At 46.2% G+C, this 12,033-nt stretch overlaps 1 protein-coding gene across 10 annotated transcripts in view; it reads right to left on the minus strand.

Moving 5' to 3' along the window:
* Nucleotides 1-12,033, minus strand: part of TSGA13 (testis specific 13) — a 235,058-nt gene that overhangs the window by 45,532 nt on the left and 177,493 nt on the right. For all 10 annotated transcript variants that reach the window (XM_039913212.1, XM_039913211.1, XM_039913210.1 and 7 more), the window contains one exon: nucleotides 2,700-2,821. The gene's annotated coding sequence lies outside the window, so the exon portion shown is untranslated. The remainder of the gene's footprint in view (nucleotides 1-2,699; nucleotides 2,822-12,033) is intronic.

Here is a 12,033-nt window from a genome sequence, read left to right on the forward strand (position 1 = left end):
TGCTTTGTGTCAAGGTAACTGGCTGAATATCCAGCCAGGTACCTCCAAATTGCAAGTGACTATTTATGGAAAGATGGGGTGGCAACAGAAGAGGTCTGGGTTTTTGTGTCTCTTAGTCTGCTTGGAAGAGTTCCCATCTGAAGAAGACTCTCTGAGGATACCCTTTCCCAGTAAGCTGAGTCTATCTCTCCTGTGGGTGATCTCCTGGTCTCAGTCAGGGCTGACCAGAGACCGCTAGCAAATCTGGGGGAAGAGTGACCTCCGGGTGCAGTTCAACCAGTGTGGGAAGCAGCGTGGTCTAGTGGATACAGCATGGGCCTGGGAGCCAGAGGACCTGGGGTCTACTCCCAGTTCTGCCCCTCACCTGCTGTGTGACCTTGGGCAGGTCACTTAACTTCTCCGTGCCTCAGTTTTCTCACCTGTAAAATGGGGATTCAATACCTGACCTCCCTCCTACTTGACTGTAAGCCCCATGTGGGACAGGGACTGTATCTGAACTGATTAACTTATATCTTCCCCAGTGCTTAACACGCTTAAATACCAATCCCTCCCCGCTAGCCCCCAAACCAGATTCCCCATCCTTTCAATGGATCCCCCCAAATCCCTACCATTTGGAGAGACAATACTGGGTTAAGGGAGAGGCATATGTCCATCAGGGGAACCTCTGCACTAAGAGCTGCAGATTTCTCTGATTCAAAAATGATTTCTCAAAGTGCTGCATGAATGTGGAAAGGACCCGAGCAGGTGGAGGACTAACACCTCGTCTCTCTCTTCCGATTCCCTGGCACTCTCCTCCTCTCCTATTTTCTGCCTCTAAATAGAACAGAAGACTAGACTGGCTCCTTTGGGAAGATTATATTTTAGCATCGGTTCCATAATCACATGCTATTCACCATCTGGAAGTAGATCTGCCTTCCTCAGACTGAGGAGGGGAAGGAAACAAACTAGCTGGGACGAGGAGCCATGCTGGTCCCCAGACTGGCTATGGAGAAGGTGAGCCTACAGAGTTCACCCTTTACTGATTGCCTTTGAATTTCTTTTTCTATGGTTTTGTTAAGCACTTACTTTGGGTCTTCTAAGTGCTGGGATAGATACAAATCAATTAGGTGGACATAGTCCCTGTCCTACGAGGGGCTCACAGTCTAAGTAGGAGGGAGAACAGGTATTGAATCCTCATTTTACAGTTAAGGAAACAGGCACAGAGAAGCTAATTGACTCTCCCAAGGTCACACAGCAGGCAAGTGGCAGAGTCAGGAGTAGAATTCAAGTCCTCTGACTCCCAGGCCAGTGTTCTTTCCATTAGGCCACGCAGGGGCAGCTAAAGCAGAATGATGACCCACCAAATAGTTTGTGCTCAGGATTTTCACTTTCCTTTTTTGTTCTCCAACCAGTTTTTTTCACATAGTTTCCCCTCTCTGCACTCCCTTATCTTATTTTACCATACCACTCCTGGTTGTGACAAAGAACACCATGCTTTTGTCTGACCACAGATACTTTAAAACATCTCTTCCTTCCTCCTCCTCTCTACCGCGCTCCCTTTCCCAACAGATCAGGTTGCTGGACCAGGCATAACAAGTGAGGGATTCCATTTCTCACAAAAATTCCACCACCGAAACCCAGCCATTGTACTTTCTGAATCTCTAGGGCTTCTGATTCAGAGTTTTGTAAACACAGTGAGTGCTCTGGCTTGTTCTGTAAAGGAAAGGGACTTGGAACCATGAACAGGGAAAAAGTTCCAAGTCTTTTCACTGTACCATCATTGCGACCACCAGAGTGTTGAAGGGGATGAACCGTTAGCAGGTCTCATATGAACACAGTGATAGGGAAGATCATCATTTATGGCCTCCTGTCTGGGCTGCTACTCTACTCACAATTACCCACCTGCTTTGGGGGAGGGAGCTTATACCCATGTATAATCAGATCAATCAATCCATTAATAGTACTTACTGAGTGCCTAATGCATGCAGAGCCCTGAACTAAGGTCTGGGGAGAGTACAATAAAATCAGAAGACACAATCCCTGCCCTCAAGGGCCTTACAATCTAGCTACTGCTTTTTCAAGTCACCCCATGACCACACCTTAAGGCTCTTTTAAAGCTAAGGCATGGGCGTGCAGTGGTCTACTTACTAAACTGCAGCATCCCACGGCTGAAACTAAGAGGAGAGAAAACTTTAAGGCCTAATGCCCCAAGGATTGGCCCTAGCATCGCAAGGAAAGGAGGCCAGGCATTTCCTTTCCCCTTTCCAGCGTTTGATAGCAGAATCAGCAGGCTAAAAATATTTTCCACTTCTCCTTTCGGTCGCATGGTCACTGTGCTAGACACTAGCTCAGCACTGCCTGACGGATATAACCTGTAGCATTGAAATTGCAGCTTCCCTGGGATGGAGCAAAAGTAAGTGGGGCTTTAGCTTCTCCTCTCTCCCATGCCCAGCCCCCAGGTGGTCATTCTGCAAGCAGGTTGTGGGGGAGTTAACAATGGGCTTCCAAATAGCAGCAGCGGAGGCTCCCTGTGCCCCAGACTGGCATCTTGAGATGCCCCGTAAATCCACAGAATGTTTTTAATCACCCCTCGTTGCCACAGCGGGGGGGAAGCGATGGGTTCGTCGGCGGGGCCTGGACAGGTGGAGGCAGGGGACTTCCTACAGATAATCAGGCAGGTAAAATCAGCAAAGAAGGGGGAAAGCTTCTGAGTAACACACCTTGCGGACGGGTTGCTCTGACCTCCTCCTGCAGCTTCAAAGATCTTCTGCTTCGTTGCGCAACCCGGAGCCTTGAAAAATCCAAGTGGCCCTGCCAGAAGTTTCTCCGCATTCACCTGCCCCTACAGGTAGTAAAAGATTAGAAGGATCAGAACCATGGTGTTTATGAAATCTTTTTTTCCTCCCCCTCCTCTCTTCCCCACCCTCAGTCTGAAGTTCATCTCATTCTTAAAATGGAGGGAGTGGTGCTGAAAAAAATTAGCAAAGAAGGAAGCACACGCCCTTGTTGAAATATGGCAAGGGATGAGGAATGCTCATTACAATGCTTCACAAACTCTGACACCAGCACAAATAAACTCCGCCGCACAGGAGAGAACGCCAAGCTCCAGGTTTATTATTTTTATCAGCACTTGTGGAACCGCGTGACTCTATGTGCTTTGTGACAAAGGAAAGTGAGGACACTTGAGAGCAAATTTCCCTTCCAAGAAGGCTTCCATCTGTTGGCTCTGAGGTAGGAGCCCTCGGGTTCTGTCAAATTTTAAAGGTGCCCCGGATGAAGACTTCCCCTGAAAATACCGCCCCCGCTGAATTCTGTAAATGAGTGGGTTATGACAAAATGTCTCTAACGCTCTGGTTCCAAATCCTTCTTACTAGAGACCATCCTATCGCATTTGCCACTAGGGACTCGGCCTCTAATTTTTTATACATCCAAACCTAGCAAATTACCTCCAAGTGGTACCAACAGCAGAGGCGGCTAAGTAACCTGATTTGGAATACCCCCACCCTTTAAAGTGAAATTGCAAAATCTGAGAGCTGTTCTACATGGATCAATCAGTCAGTGGTGTTTATTCAGCTCTGTGTGCAGAACCCCGTACTATGTATGTGCTTGGGAGAGAACAATGCAACTGAGCTGGCAGACATGTTCCCTGACCACGACGAGCTTACAGTATAGAGAGGGAGAGAGATGGTACGTAGATAAATATAATAATGTTGGTATTTGTTAAGCGCTTACTATGTGCCGAGCACTGTTCTAAGCGCTGGGGTAGACATAGGGGAATCAGGTCGTCCCTCGTGGGGCTCACAGTCTTAATCCCCATTTTACAGATGAGGGAACTGAGGCACAGAGAAGTTAAGTGACTTGCCCACAGTCACACAGCCGACAAGTGGCAGAGCTGGGATTCGAACTCATGAGCCCTGACTCCAAAGCCCATGCTCTTTCCACTGAGCCACGCTGCTTCATAACTCTTAATGTCACATGACTTCTAAGCCAATGATCTCTGATACTAAAAGTGACAAGCATTTATTCTTGTAGGGATTTCCTCCCGACAGGCGACTCCTTTTTTCCTACAAAATTAACCGAGTCTTGTTTATGGTTGGGGACAACTGGGTTAGATCAAGGAAGTGACCCAATTAACGTACGCTGCTCCAGCACTAGGCTCCTGGAACTGACAATTTGCCATCTCCACTTCTTTGGGCTGCAGAAGCAGCAACAGAATCACTCCAAAGTACCGTCAGATACATCTAGTCTCAGCCCACCTTGATCTTCCACCTTCTAATTCTCCAAGAAGTCTCTAAGGAGCCAGGCACAACAAAATCTTGCCTTCTGGGCGACCAAAGTTAACAGTGGTAAAAATCCCGCCCTCCTATCTCTCCCCCTCCCCCTGCACCAAAAACAAAGCTTCCCCTCCTTCTCCGATAATTAGGGTTTATAGGGGAAGCCAAGAAACTGATTGGCCAGATAACGGCTGATGAAAAACATGAACTTTGTTTCAGGGATGATCAACTTCCTGCAACCACAGTTCACCTCTATGGACAGTTCAGAATGCCTCCCTGTCCCTTTTCAAACCATTATTAAAATGGCAGCGATTCACAACCGTTCATTTACATCACAGAGGGCACGCATGAGAGCATGGTGGTTGCCACTCATGGCAGAGAGCTCTCGAATGCTATAGGGATGGTGGTACGTAAAGAAAAGTTTAAGCCTTACTACACCAAACGAGCTCAGGTTTCGATTTGGGAATAAGAATTCTAGCCTCATTTCCCCATTTGTTTTTCTCCCCTTACCTGGACGATCAGGGTCACTAGGGTCACCAGCTCGAGGCAGTGAGATGACGGTTCCTTCCACACAGAAAATGACCTAAACCTAATCCTGTAGGTCCCCGAGGCATTGCCGACTCATTCCCGTCCTCTACCGTGCTCGCCTGCAGGTCTGTGGAGAAGCACCTCTCTAGACTGTTATTACGGCTAATCCAACTGTCTAATTACCCAGCCGCTCTCAGTCACTCGGCCGTTCCTATAGCCTCTTACTTTGCCAATCTCATTAACCACCCACTCGCTTATTTTCTTACTCACTTTCTCGTTCACCCAAGCTTATATCCCTCACCTCCCCGCCTCCTCCGTTCCTCCCATTCAGCAGCAGAGCTGGGAACCTCCATCTCTCACGTGTTCCTCTGTACTGCCTCCTTCCAGAGCCTGCTGCCCTCTCCCAGATCTCTCCTCAGGAAGAAGACGGGAAGCGGCAAATCTGGCAGGAAGAGCACGAGGCCACCCATCAATACTGAGGCTGGAGCAAAGCAGCCAAAACGTTTCACGGGAGCTTTTTTTCCCCCTTGACGGGAGAGGAGCTTGAGGGAGGTGGGAGAAAGCAACAACCCATATGTCCTTTCCTGGCTATAGCACCTGGGCACACTGCTCTGATGGGGGTAGAATTTCATTCTTAGTTTTAAAGACTACTGTGAAGTGTCTGCTTTTAAGAGTACCATTTTCTTAAAACAAATAATCTAGGTTTTTGTCAGTCTTCTTTCCTTTTTTCAGTGGTATCTGTTATGTGCTTACTATGTGTCAAACACTGTTCTAAGTGCTGGCATAGAGGTTGGATGCCATCCCTGTCCCGCATGGGGCTCACAGCCCCCCAAACAGTGATATTTTTGCTGACAATCCATTCTCAGGTGTTGCCATTCTACCTGAATGCACTGAACCTGATCCCGATAATGAGCGCCTGGGAGAACCTGGCTCCCTTTTTTGGAGATGCTGCCCCATATTCAAGTTGGGAGGTCCCATTAAAACCCCAGCAGACTCAGCGGTGACCAAAAGGTGAACAACTTATCTGTTGCCTGAGTAGGAGGCTCATTTTCATGTACACTTACAGGTCTGAGAGAATTGAGGTTGAATTGAAAAGAAAGAAGGTGTTTTCCCAGTCCCTTCTCACTTGAGACCACGGTGTGGCCCATAAGATGGGGTTTGCCCCTATAACAGCCCCTAATGACTCAGTGTCACTCTGAGGAGAAGGTTAGTCACAATGCTGGACCCGGGGACTATCCATCAGGTCACAGTCATGCACGGGGGAAGGGAACGCAAATTCAGCAATCCCTAATGTCTCAGGGAAAGCCAATGCCTGGTTCTTAATTGGGTTTATAATAATAATGGTATTCCGTGAACACTTACAATGTGCCGAGTACTGTATTAAGCACTGGGGAAAATACAAGATAATCAGGTCGGACACAGTTCCTATCCCACACGGAGCTCCCCATCTAAGTGGGAGGGACAACAGATACTGAACCTCCACTTTACAGATGAGGAGACAAGGCCCAGAAAAGTTATGTGACTTCCCCGAGGTGCCACAGAAGTTTCTCTTCCCTAAGGATTTTTTTTTAACTGAATGCAAGTATCGGAGCCCTAGGAAACGTGGATCTAATCAATGAGTCCACAACTACGCACACTACAGTAATGGCCAGGGAACATTCCCTCGTTACACTAGGATGGACAGTCGGGGAAGGACTCAAGTTCCAGCAGCACGGCAAGTTGATGAAAGGTACCATTACACTGGAATGATGAGACCTGCCATGTGGGAGACAAGCTTCCTGTCCCGCATGCTATTAGGACTCTCATTTGGCCCCTGCTTCAAGGACACAAGCCCAGGCAGCGGGGTGAGCTCTGCAAGGAAGACAAGTTACCCTTCAACCCATCTGGACTTCCTTTGGTCCTTGCTCCAGACCGGGAAGGACTCAAACAGTAGCAACATGTGGCCGCCTCAAATTTTAGAATGGTGAGAAGGCCTTCTCTGTGGCCGTGATTTTTGCAATGAGCCGTGAAGAGCTCGTAACTACGCTCCCCTAGCCAAAACACCCTTCTGCCTTGTATTTATGGACATCCTCAGCTCAATCAAACAGTGGTATATACTGAACGCTCACTGGGTGCAAACCACTGAACTAAGAGCTTGGGAGAGTACAATGGAGTGGATAGACATGATCCTTGCCCACAAGGGGCTTACAGTCTAAAGGACCCTCGGGTATTTTGTTATTATGTCTTTTCTCATGTGCCCCCTCATCCATTTACTTTTAGAGTGTGAAGCCCTTGAGAACAAGGGAATGTGTTTCTATCTCATCCCTGTATTTTTTTTCCAGTGCCCAATGCAGTGTGTTGTACACGATAGGCTCTTAATAAATACTATGACTAACTACTATGCTAATTCCTGTCTTTGCTTAACAATATAATTTGCAATTATCATTCTTATACTCACTACTTATAATGTCAGATGTTAGTATTTACATTTGCCCCACAGCAGAAGGCAATCTGATAATAATATAAAAGTTGCCTGCGGGTTTAATGAAATGAACATTCATTAAAGAACTATTTCTTTTTTTTTTAAAAAAAAAGTATTTGATGCTATTCAAAGTTACAGTGCTTTCAATCGGGGATATCTGGAATGACTGTCCTGATCTCTCCATGCATTCCAAGACATGTACCATCCAGCTCTCCCATCCATATTCTTGACATGTATGAATTTTCCCTCTCGCTTTCCTTTGAGGGTAGGTGAACCCCAAGGCTCTTTCAATGAGTGAAGTGGAAACAGAGAAGCAGAGAAATCCAAGGCCCGCAGCCACAGCCACAGAGAGTTAGAAACCTCACTGCTGGTTGACTGTTCACCTTTAAGATCTTCCTCTCTAGGTCATATTGCCCAGCGCTTCAAGGAAGTGTAGGGAAATGCAAACAGAACAGAATCAAGAAAGAAAAGTCAAGATTGCCCAATCAATCAATTAATAAATCAACAGTATCTGAGTGTTTACGGTAGGCAAAGCTCTAGACTAAGCGATGGGGAAAGTATATAAAATAGAGTTGTTAGAGGTGATCCCTGCCTACAAGGAGCTTACCGTCCTCAGGGGAAGACAGGCATTAAAATTACTGCTAAAGGGAAACAGTAGATGATAAAGATATATGCGTAAGTGGGACTGGGGTGAGTATCAAAATGCTTAAGGGGTACCCAATCAAGGGCATAATGCCAAAAGAGACATTAAAACTGGGAAGGATAGTTCAGACCACAGTCTACCCACCAGAGGTCAGAGAAGGACTGTTCCTCGCAGTTCCTTTGTGTTTTATTAGTATCTTTCTCTGGTACAAGGATCCTTTATCTAAGGATGCTGGTTTGTTATTTTCACAGGAACACTTTCTTATATGTGATTTTGGACCCATACCACCTTTCCATTCCTCCAAGGGTTACTGCCCATTAAGGCTCTGAAAAGTGGCTCTAAGGTAAAGTGTATACTCATCCTACTGGAGATTTTGAAGAGAGATGCCTACCTGCACTCTGCAGTGCACTGTTCAAGAATATTATCATTATTGTTATTAATAATAATTATTAATATCAGTGATTATTATTAATAATAAGAAAAATGGTACTTCTTAAGCGCTTACTATGTGTCATGCACTGTAATAAGTGCTTGGGCAGATATGAATTAATCAAGTCAGGCACCATCCCTGTCCCACATGGGACTAGTAGTCTAAGTAGGAGGGAGGACAGATATTGAATCCCCATTTTACAGATGACAAAACTGAGTTCAGGAGAAGTTAAGTGGCTTGCCCAAGCTCACACAGCAGTCAAGTGACAAAGCCAAGACAGCCCATCTAGATCGTAAGCTCCTTGTGGGCAGGGAACACACCTACTAACTCTGTGTATTGTACTCAATCATATTTATTGAACACTTACTGTGTGCATAGAACACTGTATTAACTGCTTGGTGAGAGTCTATATAACAATATAACCCACATTCTACTCGCCCACGAGTCTCTCTCAAGTGTTGTGTACAGTGCTCTGCACACAGTAAATGATTAATAAATACTGTTGATTGATTAGAACCCAGGTTCTCTGACCCCAGGCCTGAGCTTTTTCTACTCAGAACAAATGCCAGGCTGTAGTTCACTATTCCTGCCCTGTTCCATGGTACTCTTTTGCAGCAGAACTCAGCATAGGCTGGGCCAGAGCTGAAGCTGCCTGGATTTGGACCAGGTCTATATGCCCCCACCACCCCCATGTTTCAAGCATTTTGGCTCGGAAGGTCACAGAGTGATGACGGGGTGGTGCTGTCTGGGTGCAGCGGTCTTGCTCATGCACGGTTGTTCCACTGTCTCCCCGAAGCGAGGTTTAGACCCATTTCTGGTTTACTTCAAGATTCACTTCCCAGCCTGGTCAGGTTTAGATGAGGATTAAGATGGCAGCGTGGCCTAGTGGAAAAAGCACGGGGCCAGGAGTCGGAAAACCCAGGTTCTGGGTGGCCTTGGGTAAGTCACTTAACCTGTCGGTACCTCAGTTTCCCCATTTGGAAAATGGGGATAAAATTCCTGTTCTCCCTCCCTCTTAGGCTGTGAGCTCCATTTGGAACAGGCACTGTTTCTGACTATCTTGTATCTACCCCAGTGCTAGCACTTAGCAAGTGCTTAATAAATGCCATTATTATTATCATCATCATCATTATTCCATGCTGAGGCCTGGGACCCTGGCCAGGCAGGAACCAGAACTGGGGCAGCTTGGGATTTTGGCCCAGGTACAAATGTAAATTGTACCCTGTACAATACCTGGGGCCAAAAGTTAAGGTGTCTTTGAGCCTCCGAATTTCCTGGGGCTAGAAAGAGGCAGTTGTCATCACAACGGGCAGAGAGTAAAGGCAGCCATTAAGCCACGAAGCCCCAACAAGCAGGGAAAGGAGCAGCCATCGATGGTCCATGCAATACCCAAGAAAGGTCCCCAGCTGGTCAGGGAGAGCTTGAGGGTGAAAATGGTGAAAGGGTGAAAAATTTCCTTCAGCCTCGGGAAAATGTTGTGTCCGGCTCTGCGCCACAACCACCAATTTCCCTCAGGTCTAGCTGATGGGAGGCAGTGCTCCTATAGGGCTGGAGTAGGTGGGCTGTTATGGCAACTCCCGCCCCCGAGCCCTACCCCACCAAGTCCCAGCACTCTGGCCCCAGTGACAGCACTACAACGTACCAACCCGGTCTGTTCTGACCTGAGTCAGTGTTTGCGGCTCAGCTTCCTGATCTCCGCAGGGCAACGTTCACCAATCAATCGCACGTACTGAGTGCTTACCGAGTGCAGAGTACCGTACTAAGTGCTTGAGACAGTCATGTTCCCTGCCCACAACGAGCTTACCGCCTCAGTGGGAACCCGACTCAAGCAGGAGGGTTCACAGAAGTCGTGGTGTGGTTGGGGAGGCTGGACTCACTCTGCTCAGCTGATCAAGGTATGTTGCCCTCATTTCTCAATATTAGACGATAAGCTCCTTGTGGGCAAGGATGTCTACCAACTCTATTGGGCGGTAGTCTCCCAAGGGCTTAGTACAGGGATCTGCACACAGAAAGTGCTCATTAAATATCAGTGACTGAATGCCACCCCATGAGTTTACACTAAGCCTCAAAGGCAGGCTCAAATGATTCCATCGGTATTCTTTGAACCACATGATGAATAAAAATCAATTGTATTCATTTTGCACCTACTGGGTGCAGAGCACTGTATGAAGCGCTTTGGAGAGTACAACATAACAGAGTTGGTAGACACATTCCCTCAAATACACTCAAGGGTGATTCGCTGATGCCTAAGTAGCCAGAGGGACCTAGAACAGGTGAATCGGAGCAGGGGGATTAGCAACATCTCTCGCCCTACATGGGAGCAGTAACTCCTCACTCTTGGAAAGAGTGAGTGCAGACATTCCTGGGCTAGCTGAGTGCACTGACTTCGCCTCTGCTTTAAGGACTAGGTCTCTCTGAATCTCACAGGTTCACCACAAGGACAAGGGACTCATTGTTTCGGTTGGAAGTACAGGATTCGAATCCTATTCACCCTTTTTGGTATCTGATAGAATTTTAAGGAATCTCCCCTTCCAAATTTGATTTCTAGGTTCCCCCTTCTTTTCAGCTTCTCAGGAGTTGCTTCTTTGCTTTCATGAAATCTCTAGGTTCTCTCTCCTCAGATAAATCTGGACCACCATTCTCTACTCAACAAAACATCCTTACTTCCTACCCTCTGTGTTACAGTCAGATCCTTCCAGGCCGTAAACCCCTTGTGGGCAGGGAACATACATGCCAGTGCTGTTGTAGTTTACTCTCCCAAATGCTCAATACAGAGCTCTGCACACAGTAAGCACTTAATAAATGCCATTTATTGATCGAGCCCTCTAGTTCTCATTGGTTGGGCTTCTGTTTCTAGAAATTTCATTCATTCATTCAATAGTATTTATTGAGCACTTACTATGTGCAGAGCACTGTACTAAATGCTGAAATTTTCATATGAACTTCGGATGTTATTCAGGGATCTACACACCCCTCTTTTAAGACATATTCCTTTAAAGCAGAAACTTCACAGCTTAGGATCAGAGAATCATTCAGGTAGTACTGATGCAATGTTAAATGGATGAAAACTTTACAGTACTATAAATCGGTTTTTGGTACCAGATACATAATGTTCTGAAGTCCTAGAAAATAAATAGGCAATTGTAGATTTAAGAGTCAAACAGGAAGTCAAGACTTCAAGGCTACATCTGATGGTACCAGATAAATTCTTCTCCTTCCTCCCTCAAACATTTTTTCTAGATAAGCTATAATTTCAATACAATTCATTTTTATACCTTCCATAGAAGCACTTCCCTCCCCTAATCTGGACAAAAAAGGCAGACTTTACCCTGTTTTTCAGCAAATATTCCACAGCAGAATTTAGGAAAGAGACCATAGTGATATGACCTATTAGTTGTGCAAAGTACGCAACAGTGCATTCATTGCTCTCTTATGTAACATTATCATAACAACTGAATGAAACTAGAACTATAAAAACATTTTTTAATGCAGATTTTCATGATTTGTGTGTGGCCTCGTGTGTGGTCACTAACCTGCAAGAACTATCCCATCCATCTGTACAAAATCCTACTGTACAAACTCATTCCACTGCAAAACCATAACCCAGCCTCAAAATCACACAATTTAAGAAACAGATGCAGGAAAATGATTCTTTTCTGGCCAAAGGACAATTCCCATGAACTCTAAGAGAAACCAAAGTACTGAGAGAGATTTTGTA

This window comes from Ornithorhynchus anatinus, chromosome 10 (assembly GCF_004115215.2).
Source record: "Ornithorhynchus anatinus isolate Pmale09 chromosome 10, mOrnAna1.pri.v4, whole genome shotgun sequence".
NCBI classification, from domain to species: Eukaryota; Metazoa; Chordata; class Mammalia; order Monotremata; family Ornithorhynchidae; genus Ornithorhynchus; species Ornithorhynchus anatinus.